At 44.6% G+C, this 12,271-nt stretch overlaps 1 protein-coding gene across 7 annotated transcripts in view; it reads left to right on the top strand.

Annotated features, from left to right (window-relative positions):
- DYNC1I1 (dynein cytoplasmic 1 intermediate chain 1) overlaps positions 1 to 12,271 on the top strand; it is a 646,676-nt gene that overhangs the window by 26,911 nt on the left and 607,494 nt on the right. Inside the window, exon 1 of one of the 7 annotated variants that reach the window (XM_073629569.1) lies at positions 10,513 to 10,634. The exons of the other annotated variants lie outside the window; for them this stretch is intronic. The gene's annotated coding sequence lies outside the window, so the exon portion shown is untranslated. Of the gene's footprint in view, positions 1 to 10,512; positions 10,635 to 12,271 lie in introns of those variants that run through there. 7 annotated transcript variants of the gene reach the window in all.

Genomic DNA, 12,271 nt, shown 5'->3' with positions numbered 1-12,271 from the left:
AGATTTTCAATCGGATGCAGGTCTGGGCTCTGGCTGGGCCATTCCAAAACTTTAATCTCCTGGTGAAGCCATTTCTTTGTTGATTTGGATGTATGCTTTAGGTCGTTGTCATGCTGAAAGATGAAGTTCCTCTTCATGTTCAGCTTTCTAGCAGAAGCCTGAAGGTTTTGTGCCAATATTGACTGGTATTTGGAACTGTCCATAATTCCCTATACCTTGACTAAGGCCCCGTTCCAGCTGAAGAAAAACAGCCCCAAAGCATGATGCTGCCACCACCATGCTTCACTTTGGGTATGGTGTTCTTTTGGTAATGTGCAGTGTTGTTTTTGCGCCAAAGATATCTTTTGGAATTATGGCCAAAAAGTTCAACCTTGATTTTATCAGACCATGACACATTTTCCCACATGCTTTTGGGAGACTTCAGATGTGTTTTTTTGCAAAATGTAGCCTGGCTTGAATGTTTTTCTTCGTAAGAAAAGGCTTCCGTCTTGACACTCTACCCCATAGCCCAGACATATGAAGAATACGGGAGATTGTTGTCACATGTACCACACAGCCAGTACTTGCCAGATATTCCTGCAGCTCCTTTAATGTAGCTGTAGGCCTTCTGGCAGCTTCCCTGACTAGTTTTCTTCTAGTCTTTTCATCAATTTTGGAGGGATGTCCGGTTCTTGGTAATTTCACTGTTGTGCCGTATTTTCTCCACTTGATGACTGTCTTCACTGTGCAACCATTGGCTCCCGCTGCTGTCAATCAAATCTAATGACGTGGCCGCCGGGGGGCAGGGCCGAGTCCTGCATTTGGCATCTGTGGATGCCGAATGCTGGACTCGGGAGCATGCCCGCAAGGTAACCCCCCGGGAGAGCGCTTCTCCCAGGGGGTTATCTGATGCGGGGAGGAGCCGAGAGAGCCGCCGGGGGTCCGTGTATGGGCAGGATGATTGTACCCAACTTGATCCATCGATCGACTTGGGTACAAACAGCCTGTCTGATTTTTTTACATACAGTTAATGTTGGCAGATATAGCCAACAGAGAGAGTCACCTGCATGCAGAGTGGACTAATCGCTGTCTGTGACCAGATGGTGAGCTGCAATATCGCTGGAGAGCTGCTGTGGGGATTTACTATCTGCTGTTGGGATACTGAGCCCTTTAGCAACTGATCATACAGCCATCTAGTGGCAGGCTTGCTGCTTGCAAGCTTTACTGGGACTATTCTCATGTGCACCAATGATACAACTGGGCCCTAGTGCTAGCCGGTTGACAAGTTAGGACTAAAGACTGTCCCTTTACAGCTGCTACATAGAGACCTTTATCTATTGCTTATGCTAAGAAGTACCTCTCAGGGGACATTGCATCATATCTAAGCCATTCTCCTAGAATGCATTTTAGACTAGTTATAGTGTTTTTCTCATTGCAGTTAATATTTATATGCACTGTTTATTTCTGACATTGCTGAGGTTGTTCTTGGAGTCGAGAACCCAAATTACCTAGCATCTCCTGCGGGGGTAGAGCAATATTAGTATAACATTTAAGTTTATGACCCTCTTTTTGAACCTTTTTCCCAAACAGTAAAGAGTCACGAGTATGACTATTGGCTTTCTGATAGGCGCTCTTTAGGCACTTTTTAATAGCCTGTCTCTTAGGGCTTTCGCTTCTCTTCAAAAAAATTTTTTTTTTGTAAGCATTTTTGTTTCACTAGTAAGTACTGAATGTATGGAATAAACTTAGATATGAGAGATGGAAGGGAGCTGCTAACTTGTAAAATTGTATTACCCAATGATTTACAGTAAAGCTCACTAGCAAGAGTGCAATCTTCCCTTTTCTGTATTTAAAAATCTAAGAAAGGAATCTTTTGTTGTTGACAAGCCATTGTGAATCCTAAATTAAAGGCGTTCATGTTCAAATGATGAATTAATTCATCCAATAAGGCTCTATCCTTATCCGATATTGTGAAAATATCATCAATATATCTATTACCCAAGAGCAACTGGCATTCCCACCCCTCCAGGTACATGCTTGCATAGGATGGAGCACAGCTAATCTAGCAGGGAATGGAACCAAACACTGCAGTCTAGTAGTTGATCAACATCCTGGTATCAACACGGCTATTAACAGTAAATCTACAAAGCGCTATCAGCACTTAGATAATCACACTGAAACCCAGAGAACTGGAATTAGCCTACGGAAGCATATTAATAGTATCCAAGTTTTGTGATTCACTGGACCTTAGGAAAATTAAGTTCATTAAGGATACCTGAAATACAATAAAATCTCTTACACGGTGCTAATTAATATCATAAAGCCATTTACACTGATCTATACTGATAACCTGATATTGTAAAGCCATTTAGGCTGATCTATACTGATAACCTGGGTTATATGACCTGTATACAGCCCCTCTTAAACTCACAATTCATATCAAATATCATATCAAATGATATGTTAAAGCGATGTTCATAACAAGCATCTAGTTAAAAGTATTAACATTTAATGAGTAATTTGGTTCCACTAACGCTTAGGCTATCATATACAGGAGGTGATATAAATGCATTCTACCCCCTGTATGAACCTGTATTATCATCATCAGATATACACTATATCACCAAGAGTATTGGGACGCCTGCCTTTACATGCACATGAACTTTAATGGCATCCCAGTTTTAGTCCATAGAGTTCAATATTGAGTTGGCCCACCCTTTGCAGCTATAACAGCTTAAAGTCTTCTGGAAAGGCTCTCCACAAGGTTTAGGAGTGTGTCTGTGGGAATGTTTGATCATTCTTCCAGAAGCGCATTTGTGAGGTCAGGCACTGATAAGGACGAGAATGCCTGGCTCACAGTCTCCGTTTTAATTCAACCCAAAGGTGTTCTGTCGGGTTGAGGTCAGGACTCTGTGCAGGCCAGTCAAGTTCCTCCACCCCAAACTCGCTCATCCATGTCTTTATGGGCCTTGCTTTGTGCACTTAAAGTTAATGTGCGTGTAAAGGCAGGTAAAATAGTGTATGGAATAATAATTGAATGCTACACAATCGTATGAGAGTTATCAAATTGTAGTATGTGGTACAATGAAAACATGACCACATTTAGGAAAACTGACATCATGGAAAGGTCTGCTGGATAATTATGACACATTTCAGCATGCCTGCCTCCCATCCCTTAACCCTGGTGATAGGGTGAAAAGTGTGCTTAGTGACATCCCCCAGAAGGTCCACAAAATGCTGCTACATCAACAATCTGGAGCTCTCCTTTACCATTGAAACAAAGCGTTTACCCACAGTATTATTTTCTGAGAACCCAGAGACTCAGAATCTTGGACCTTTGCCGGAAACCCATGAGTTTTGTTAAAAGAAAAGTATGTCCAAAGCTTTTTCTTGGCCAAACTTCTCTTCTGAGTCACAGGAATGCACTTAGTTCTGCACTCCTGTGACCCAGATTCAGCCGACTGACATCACAGAGCTGGTCCAAGTTCTGGAAGGATACTGATTTAAATGTCAGGATTCACCTGGATGCCTGACCGGCAGCTGGCTCAGTGTCTAAGCAAGCTGCTGAGAGCCTGAGCCATCTGCTCCCGCCTTACGCACAGCCCAGCACTCCAGTGAGCACTGGAGGGGTAGAGAAGAGAGTGGTGACTGACTGTCACCTGTCCCTGCTCCGAGAAGAACAGGAACTGAGAAATCAGCGGTCATGTACTTCAAGTACCCATGTTCTCCCTGTGCCTGCGTGGGTTTCCTCCAGGTACTCCGGTTTCCTCTCACACTCCAAAGACATGCTGGTAGGTTAATTGGATCCTGTCTAAATTGACCCTAGTATATGTATGTATGAATGTGAGTTAGGGACCTTAGATTGTAAGCTCCTTGAGGGCAGGGACTAATGTGAGTGCACAATATACTGTATATATGTAAAGCGCTGTGTAAATTGTCAGCGCTATATAAGTACCTATAATCAGTAAATAATAATACATTCTTAACCCGTTTGTTTTGTTGTTGTAATTGTCTCTTTTCTTTTGCAATATCTTTTTCTGTAAACATTTTGTTTGCACTGTTTTCCTTGGCTTTTATCTCTAATGCAGTAAGCCAGAACAGAAAAACCTTGTCTCTTTGAAGAGCGCTATAAGATTGTAAATCTTTGAAAATAGCCCTATCTGTCATGACAGTGAGTATTACAGAGATATCCTAAAAAACTCAGAATATTTAGTGTAGATATTGTGAAAGGTCTGTGTTTCCAATACAAACACCTGGTGGCAGCTGTCTGGATGTGTAACAAGTTAATAGCATAGTTAATACAGTGCCTTGAAAAAGTATTCATACCCCTTGAATTTTTCCACATTTTGTTATGTTACAACCAAAAACGTAAATGTATTTTATTGGGATTTTATGTGATAGACCAACACAAAGTGCCACATAATTGTGAAGTGGAAGGAAAATGATAAATGGTTTTCAAATTTTTTTACAAATAAATATCTGGAAAGTGTGGCATGAATTGATATTCAGCCCCCTGCGCTAATCACCGTATCGATACGGTGATACGTGTACTAGCTTCTGCGAGTGCGAGTGTCGAGTGTCCTGCGGGGGGAGCCAATCAGCCTGTTCGTCGGACTCGATATCCACTGACCGCCCACAATCGTTCTCCGTAGAGACAGAACAGTATCTGCCGAAGTAAACAAGGCAGATCTCCGTTCTGACAGGGGATTACACTGAGAGCTTGTCTTTCTGCTTTGCAGGAAGACGGATCTCTGTGTTATCCCAGGTAGCCCATCCCCCATACAGTTAGTAAACACACCCAGGGAACACAGTTAATCCCTTGATCGCCCCTGATGTTAACCCCTTCCTTGGCAGTGTCATTAGTACAATAACAATTCATATTTTTAGCACTGATGACTGTAATAATGTCACTGGTTCCCAAAAAAGTGTAAAAAATGTCAGTTAGGTGTCCGATCTGTCCGCAGCAATGTCGCAGTCCCACTAAAAATCACTGATCACCGCCATTACTAGTAAAAAAGAAAAAAAAATGCCATAAATCTATCCCCTATTTTGTAGACGCTATAACTTTTTCGCAAACCAATCAATATACGCTGATTGGTGTTTTTTTTTAGCAAAAATATGTAGCAGAAAACACATTGGCCTAAATTGATGAAGAAATTTGATTTTTTTTTTTTTAATTATTGGGTGTGTTTTAGTGTTTTATAGCAGAAAGTAAAAAATATTGTTTTTTTCAAAATTTACTTTTTTTTCAATGATTCAATCGATCATTCAAAAATTGAAAGAGTATGGCAGAACTGCAGACCTACCAAGACATGGCCGTCCACCTAAACTGACAGGCCGGGCAAGGAGAGCATTAATCAGAGAAGCAGCCAAGAGACCCCTCTGTAACTTTGGAGGAGCTGCAAAGATCCATAGCTCAGGTGGGAGAATCTGTCCACAGGACAACTAATAGTCGTGCTCTCCACAAATCTGACCTTTATGGAAGAGTGGCAAGAAGAAAGACATTGTTGAAAGAAAGACATGAGAAGTACCATTTGCAGTTTGCGAGAAGCCATGTGGGGGACACAGCAAAGATGTGGAAGAAGGTGCTCTGGTCAGATGAGACCAAAATTGAACCTTTTTGGCCTAAAAGCAAAACTCTATGTGTGGCGGAAAACTAACACTACACATCACCCTGAACACACCATCCCCACCATGAAACATGGTGGTGGCAGCATTATGTTGTGGGAATGCTTTTCTTCAGCAAGGACAGGGAAGCTGATCAGAGTTGGTGGGAAGGTGGATGGAGCCAAATACAGGGCAATCTTAAACCGTCCTCTTCATTACTCCCAAGACCTCCTGCTCTCTGTCTCCCTCATCACCTCCTCCCATACTTGCCTCCAGGACTTCTCCCGAGCCCCTCCCATCCTTTGGACTTCCCTACCCCAATCTGTCCGACTATCTCCAACTCTATCCACTTTTAGGTGATCCCTGAAAACTTTTCTCTTCAGAGATGCCTATTCTGCCTCCAGCTAACAACTGTACTTCAGGGCCATCTTAAGAGCATTATAGGCCCCCGGGCAATACAGTGCACTGGGGCCCTGTCTACACAATCACGCACGAGAATAAAAATGCAAATTATTAATAAGGCTATATTTATTGGTACCTGATTCCTATACTGACCACTACACTGACATTGACCTACATGAATCCTACACTTTGACCTACCTGATTCCTATACTGACCACTTCCCTTACATTGACCTACATGATTCCTTCACTGTCCACTACACTGACCCTTACACTGACCTAAATGATTCCTACACTGACCCTTACACAATAGTACTTACCAGCCTGATTCCTGCACTGACCACTACACTAACCTACCTGATTCCTACACTGACCTACCTGACCACTACACTAACCTACCTGATTCCTATACTGATCACTACACTGACCTACATGATTCCTACACTGTCCACTACACTGACACTTACACTGACCTACATGATTCCTAGACTGATCACTACACTTACCTACCTGTCCACTACACTGACTAACTTGTTTCCTATACTGACCAGTACATTGACCTTCCTGTCCACTACATTGACGATTACACTACATTGTCTACTACAATACCCACTACACTACACTGACCACTACAACACACGCTACACTGACCACTACAATACACGCTACACTGACCACTGCAATACACGCTACACTGACCACTGCAATACACGCTACACTGACCACTGCAATACACCCTACGCTGACCACTGCAACACACGCTACACTGACCACTGCAACACACGCTACACTGACCACTGCAACACACGCTACACTGACCACTGCAACACACACTACACTGACCACTGCAACGCACACACTACACTGACCACTGCAATACACACATTACACTGACCAATGCAACACACACATTACACTGACCACTGCAATACACACATTACACTGACCTCTGCAATACACTGACCACTGCAATACACACACTACACTGACCACTGCAACACACACTACACTGACCACTGCAACACACACATTACACTGACCACTACAACACACTCCACTCCACTGACAACTGGAAGCCTACAGGCATGGAGAGGTAACCAACAGCCAGAGGGTTTGCTGGTCGATCATGGAAGGGCACCAGCGACCATGCTGGGGAGGATGGAATCCCTGTCTGGAAGTGTAGCGGGCTATGGGCAGAAACGTGGCCATGTCTAGTAGATGGTGTTACCTGCAGTGCGGGAGGACATGGGGCCGGACTAGGCCAAGGCTGGGGTCCAAGGGGTCTACCAAACGGAGTCATGTCTCTTGAAAGTGGAGAGCCAAGGACCAGGGGAGCCGAACTGAGCCGAGCTGAGCCGAAGGTGTCCAGTGCATGACAATGATGTCAGCGCCGAGCGGTAGTTGGAAGAGGAAAGCCGCACATGACCCCATTCGCCCAATCACAGGGGCAGCCGGAAACTAAACATGACGGCTGGAGCGCAGGCCACGGGGACATAGGAAATAGAAAGTGTGGGGGACAGAGCCGAGATTTCAACGCCACTGGTCGCTGGGCAGGTGGGGCCCCCCAGGCAAGTGGGGTCCCCGGGCAACTGCCCAGCATGCCCAGTCGAAAAAACGGCCCTGCTGTACTTTAATTTTTTTCATCAGCTCATCCCCCACAGTTATTACCTTTTTGTATCACTTGACCCTCCCTCTTAGATTGTAAGCTCTAACAAGCAGGGCCCTCTGATTCCTCCTGTATTGAATTGTACTGTAACTGTACTGTCTGCCCTAATGTTGTAAAGAGCTGCGCAAACTGTTGGCACTATATAAATCTTGTATAATAATAATAATTAAATATTTTTCTGTTTTGCACTGCACTTGTCATATGCCTGATGAAGGTGTCCTGCAAGGCTTTGTGAAACATTGCTTTTGTTTTCTGTGATCGCTGAATAAAGGTTTGGACCCATACGAAAGATATCTGGTGTGCTGGTGGCACATTTCTTGCTTTGAATGTCTTTAGTTTCCAGCCAGTGGTCGCTACAGCACCCACTTACATTTACAGTCAGTTCCAGGGACGTGAGAATATTGTACTGGAAAGAAGAGATTCAAACCGCTGCACAGCAGAATAGCCCAAATACAATGTCAGTAAAACTCGGCTCCATCCAGCTCACATGCTGACTCACTTCGCCCTGCCCACAGGACCTATTATAGAGGTGGGATCTGGTGTAGCGTTAGGCACTTATGCATCATTGCTATTGCCTATGGATACACCAGATCCCCGCCTCCATGACTAAGCCCTGTGGGTGGGATGAAATGTGTCGGGGCGTGGCCTGAATGGAGCCAGGCTGAAGCTGAGTTTTACTGACTTTATATCTGGACTGTTCTGGTGTGTGACAGTTTGAACTTCTTCTTTCCAGCAATGTTTGATGTTTGTATAGAGCTGGGACGACCTCTGTCTTTTCTCCGCCTGCACCCAACAGTGAGAGTCACCAGACTTTTGGATGTTTATCTGGGGCGGTGCCCCAAGTTCATGTACGATCACAGAAAATATTGTTCTTACATGTTCATTCTCATACCCAGACCCCAGCAGCAGAAACCACAGGGCCCCATACAGCCAACCACACAGGGCCCCCTAAATAAACACAGTTTACTATGCTTCAGTTACGAATGAACAGAGTGAGTGATGTAAGTACCGACCACTCATTCAGGAAAGGAAGAGGCTGGTAAATATGACATATTTACTGGACCCTTCTCCCACTGTCCATCCCGAAAGATACTATTGTGTGCTTGTAGCTGCCGTCAAGAAGGAGCGGAACAAAGCACACAGGGGGAGCCTGGGTAGCAGGGGGGTTTTACAAGAACCGATCGCATGTACGGCTCTCTCTGCTGCAGCTGGAAGCTGGCATGAGGGAGAGGAGAAGAAGCCAGCTCTCAGCTGCCGATCACCTTCCCTGGCCAAATATAATTTAATCTGCTGCCTGGGCCCCCCTGCTGGCCTGGGCCCTGTACTGGAGGACTGGTGGTACCCCCTTGTCTGCGACCCTGCCCAGCAGTATATATTTGTCTTTTCTTTTCTCCCCCGCCACTTTGGTAAAAAAAAGTAAAAATAACTGGCATTTACAGGTATGGGAAGCATGTGACTCGCCATAGGTGTGCACAGCCTATTGCATTAGGGAGTACACCCCGAAGATCAAACACACATGCCTTTCTCTGCAGCCTCAGCTGCACTTGACAGTAAATTAATGGGAAGTGCTCTGTGCTGAGCGGATTCCTGTTCATTTACAAACTAAAGCATAGTAAACACAGTCAGTAATGCCCCGTACACACGGTCGGATTTTCCGACGGAAAATGTGTGATAGGACCTTGTTGTCGGAAATTCTGACCGTGTGTAGGCTCCATCACACATTTTCCATCGGATTTTCCGACACACAAAGTTTGAGAGCAGGCTATAAAATTTTCCGACAACAAAATCCGTTGTCGGAAATTCCGATCGTGTGTACACAAATCCGACGGACAAAGTGCCACGCATGCTCAGAATAAATAAAGAGATGAAAGCTATTGGCCACTGCCCTGTTTATAGTCCCGACGTACGTGTTTTACGTCACGGCGTTTAGAACGATCGTATTTTCCGACAACTTTGTGTGACCGTGTGTATGCAAGACAAGTTTGAGCCAACATCCGTTGGAAAAAATCCTAGGATTTTGTTGTCGGAATGTCCGAACAAAGTCCGACCATGTGTACGGGGCATAAGAGTGTGTTCACCGTGTTCATTTAGAAAAGGAAGGGGCTGGTAAATTACATATTGACTAGCCCTTTCCCCCGCTCTCCATCCTGAAACATTTGCCGCAGCAGCCGAGGGGAGAGGAGAGGAGAGGAGGGAAGCGCCAGCAGCACTGTCGGGGAAGGGGGGGGGGGGTGGTGGCGTGGGTGTAACACAGGGGGAAGCCCAGGCAGTAGGGAAAATCAGTGCTGCACAGAGTGATTAGGGTGTGCCCAGGTACACCTGGCACACCCCCTCGCATGCCTATGTTACTCACTTAATGAGACAGTTCTAGTGTTTGCTGATTTTGTCTGGTACTGTCACATGGGGCAGAAAGAGCTGTTAGTTTTGTGTTGGCTCCAACTGGAGCTGCTCTGTGCTTATCCAAGACTGGGTTTCTTTGACCCGAGCGGCTAATCAAAGCTGAGGAATGAAGATAAAAGATAAGTACATGTAGCTTGGGGGGGGGGCAGAGCACCAGTTTACTTTTATTGAGAATCATATAGTCAGCTTTGTTGGTTTCTATGGCTACATCACATGTGATTTCTGTACTATATAACTAAATGAGCCTTAAAATAAAATAAAAGCTAATTACTCCAGATAGCGGGTTGTCCCGTATCATAGTCTCACCCAGTATAATAATGGGGTGTAGTGTGTTTTGTCAGCTGAGCTGTGGAGTATGGTTTAGAGGATGTATTGTTTAAAAGATAGGGGAGGAATGGCAGTGTCAGCACTGTATAGTGACACAAAGCCTCTCATATCGCTCTGCTGAATTTGTTTTGTAACGGGTTAGAGTGCATGAATGAGATTTTGGTAGTCTATCAGAACACGGCCGTGTGCTGTATGTCTGCGAGCAGTATTTAGATGTTGGAAGAGCACTCCAAAATCCAAAGGATGCAGGAAAGGTGAGCACTTCTTTGTGACATCCAGACTAATAGTTCCAGCAAGAGCTTTACAGTTTGGAGGAAAAGTGAAATAATTTGATATGTAATCTATTATGCTAAAATACTACTGTTATTGCTTTATGAATGTTTAAATATATATATATATATATATATATATATATATATATATATATATATATATATATATATATATATATATATATATATATATATATATATATATATATATATATATTTCTTATAGTGATACATAAGCATACAATCATAACTAGATTTTTGGAAGAATGTAAATACAGTATTTCTTAAAGCCTAACTCTGGGCAAAAAAAAAAAGTTTTCCATGCAGTGGGGCTGTGCCCATCTGCATGGGTTAAAAGGATAGTAAACCACAGTTTTTTTTGTTTTTAAAAAATCCTGCAAGGCAATGCCGTAATGTGCTAGTATACATCGCATACTAGTACATTATGTGAAACTTACCTGTAAACAAAAGCCTTCCAGCGACACGCTGTCACCGCTGAAGGCGCTTCCATCTTCACCCGGTCTTCCTTCTGGGTTCGTGGACTCTGGCTGTGTGAGTGGCCGGAGCCGCGATGAGGTCACTGCCGCGCATACGCACGGGAGCCGCCACTCACGGCACTGGACTCTGAAGGAACGCGTTGTGCTGGGAGGATCGGAGAATTAGGTTACTGTATCTCTGCTCTCCAATCCCCTAGACAAAAACTAACAGTTAAACCCATACAGCCCCATTGCACAGAGAAAAAATAATTGCCCAGAGTTCAGCTTTAAAGCAACCCTTCATTTAAAAGTGAACGTACTGCTTATCCTGAGGTCTTGGTCCCCGCCTTTAACAATTTTCTTTTTTCCTGGAGGAGAGTACCTTTATCTAGGTCAAGAATTATGTCAGCTTGGCCTGGCACCTAGTCTGTCGTCCCCCCCTCTCCAAACTCTTGGAACACGTAACACATCCCAGGAGGCTGCAGGACTGGTCCCACAGCACTGTCGTGTTTCACGCAGACAAAATGGGGAGCTGCCTTTTGTTTTTTCAGGAAGTCACAGCCAGCTCCTGAATCTAAGATGGTGTTGTCAGGTTTCCCTGGCAGTGAGCCCTTGTAGAATGTCAACTCGGGGTTCCCCAGCAGCCCCAGCCTGCTTCCTCACCAGGGTTCCTGATGGTGGAGATAGAGTTGCAGCAAGCTAGAACCAAGTCACGGCCCCCAGGTATGCCCAGCTGACAATACAGAGACCACTCTGTGTGTAGAGTACAGATGGCAGGAGACAGAAGAGGATCGGCAAATGAGCCGAGGTCAGGGCGGGCAGCAGTCAATCAAACACTGTGGACGGTATTTAGTAAGTCAGACAGAGAATACAAGTAATGCAAAGCAAACCAGGAGCTCAGAGAAACTGGGAAGTTGCTCAGGCAACGCGGGCTGCACTGAGTATGTCTTATATAGGAAAGCACACTGGGAGGGGGGCCAGGAAGTAATAGAAAGGGAAAGGAATATAAACCCATAGTATAGCAGGCGATGCCCATAAGTGAACACAAAAGCCAAACACCACATGTGAATGGAATAACAGGTCTAGCAAAATCTTTGCAGGAAAGAGGTAAGAATTTTGTAGGCTAAACCGTGACAGGTAGGA

This window comes from Aquarana catesbeiana, linkage group LG05 (genome assembly GCF_042186555.1).
Source record: "Aquarana catesbeiana isolate 2022-GZ linkage group LG05, ASM4218655v1, whole genome shotgun sequence".
Lineage (NCBI taxonomy): Eukaryota > Metazoa > Chordata > Amphibia > Anura > Ranidae > Aquarana > Aquarana catesbeiana.
The sequence above is the reverse complement of the archived record's forward strand: the minus strand, read 5'-3'. Positions and strand labels throughout refer to the sequence as shown.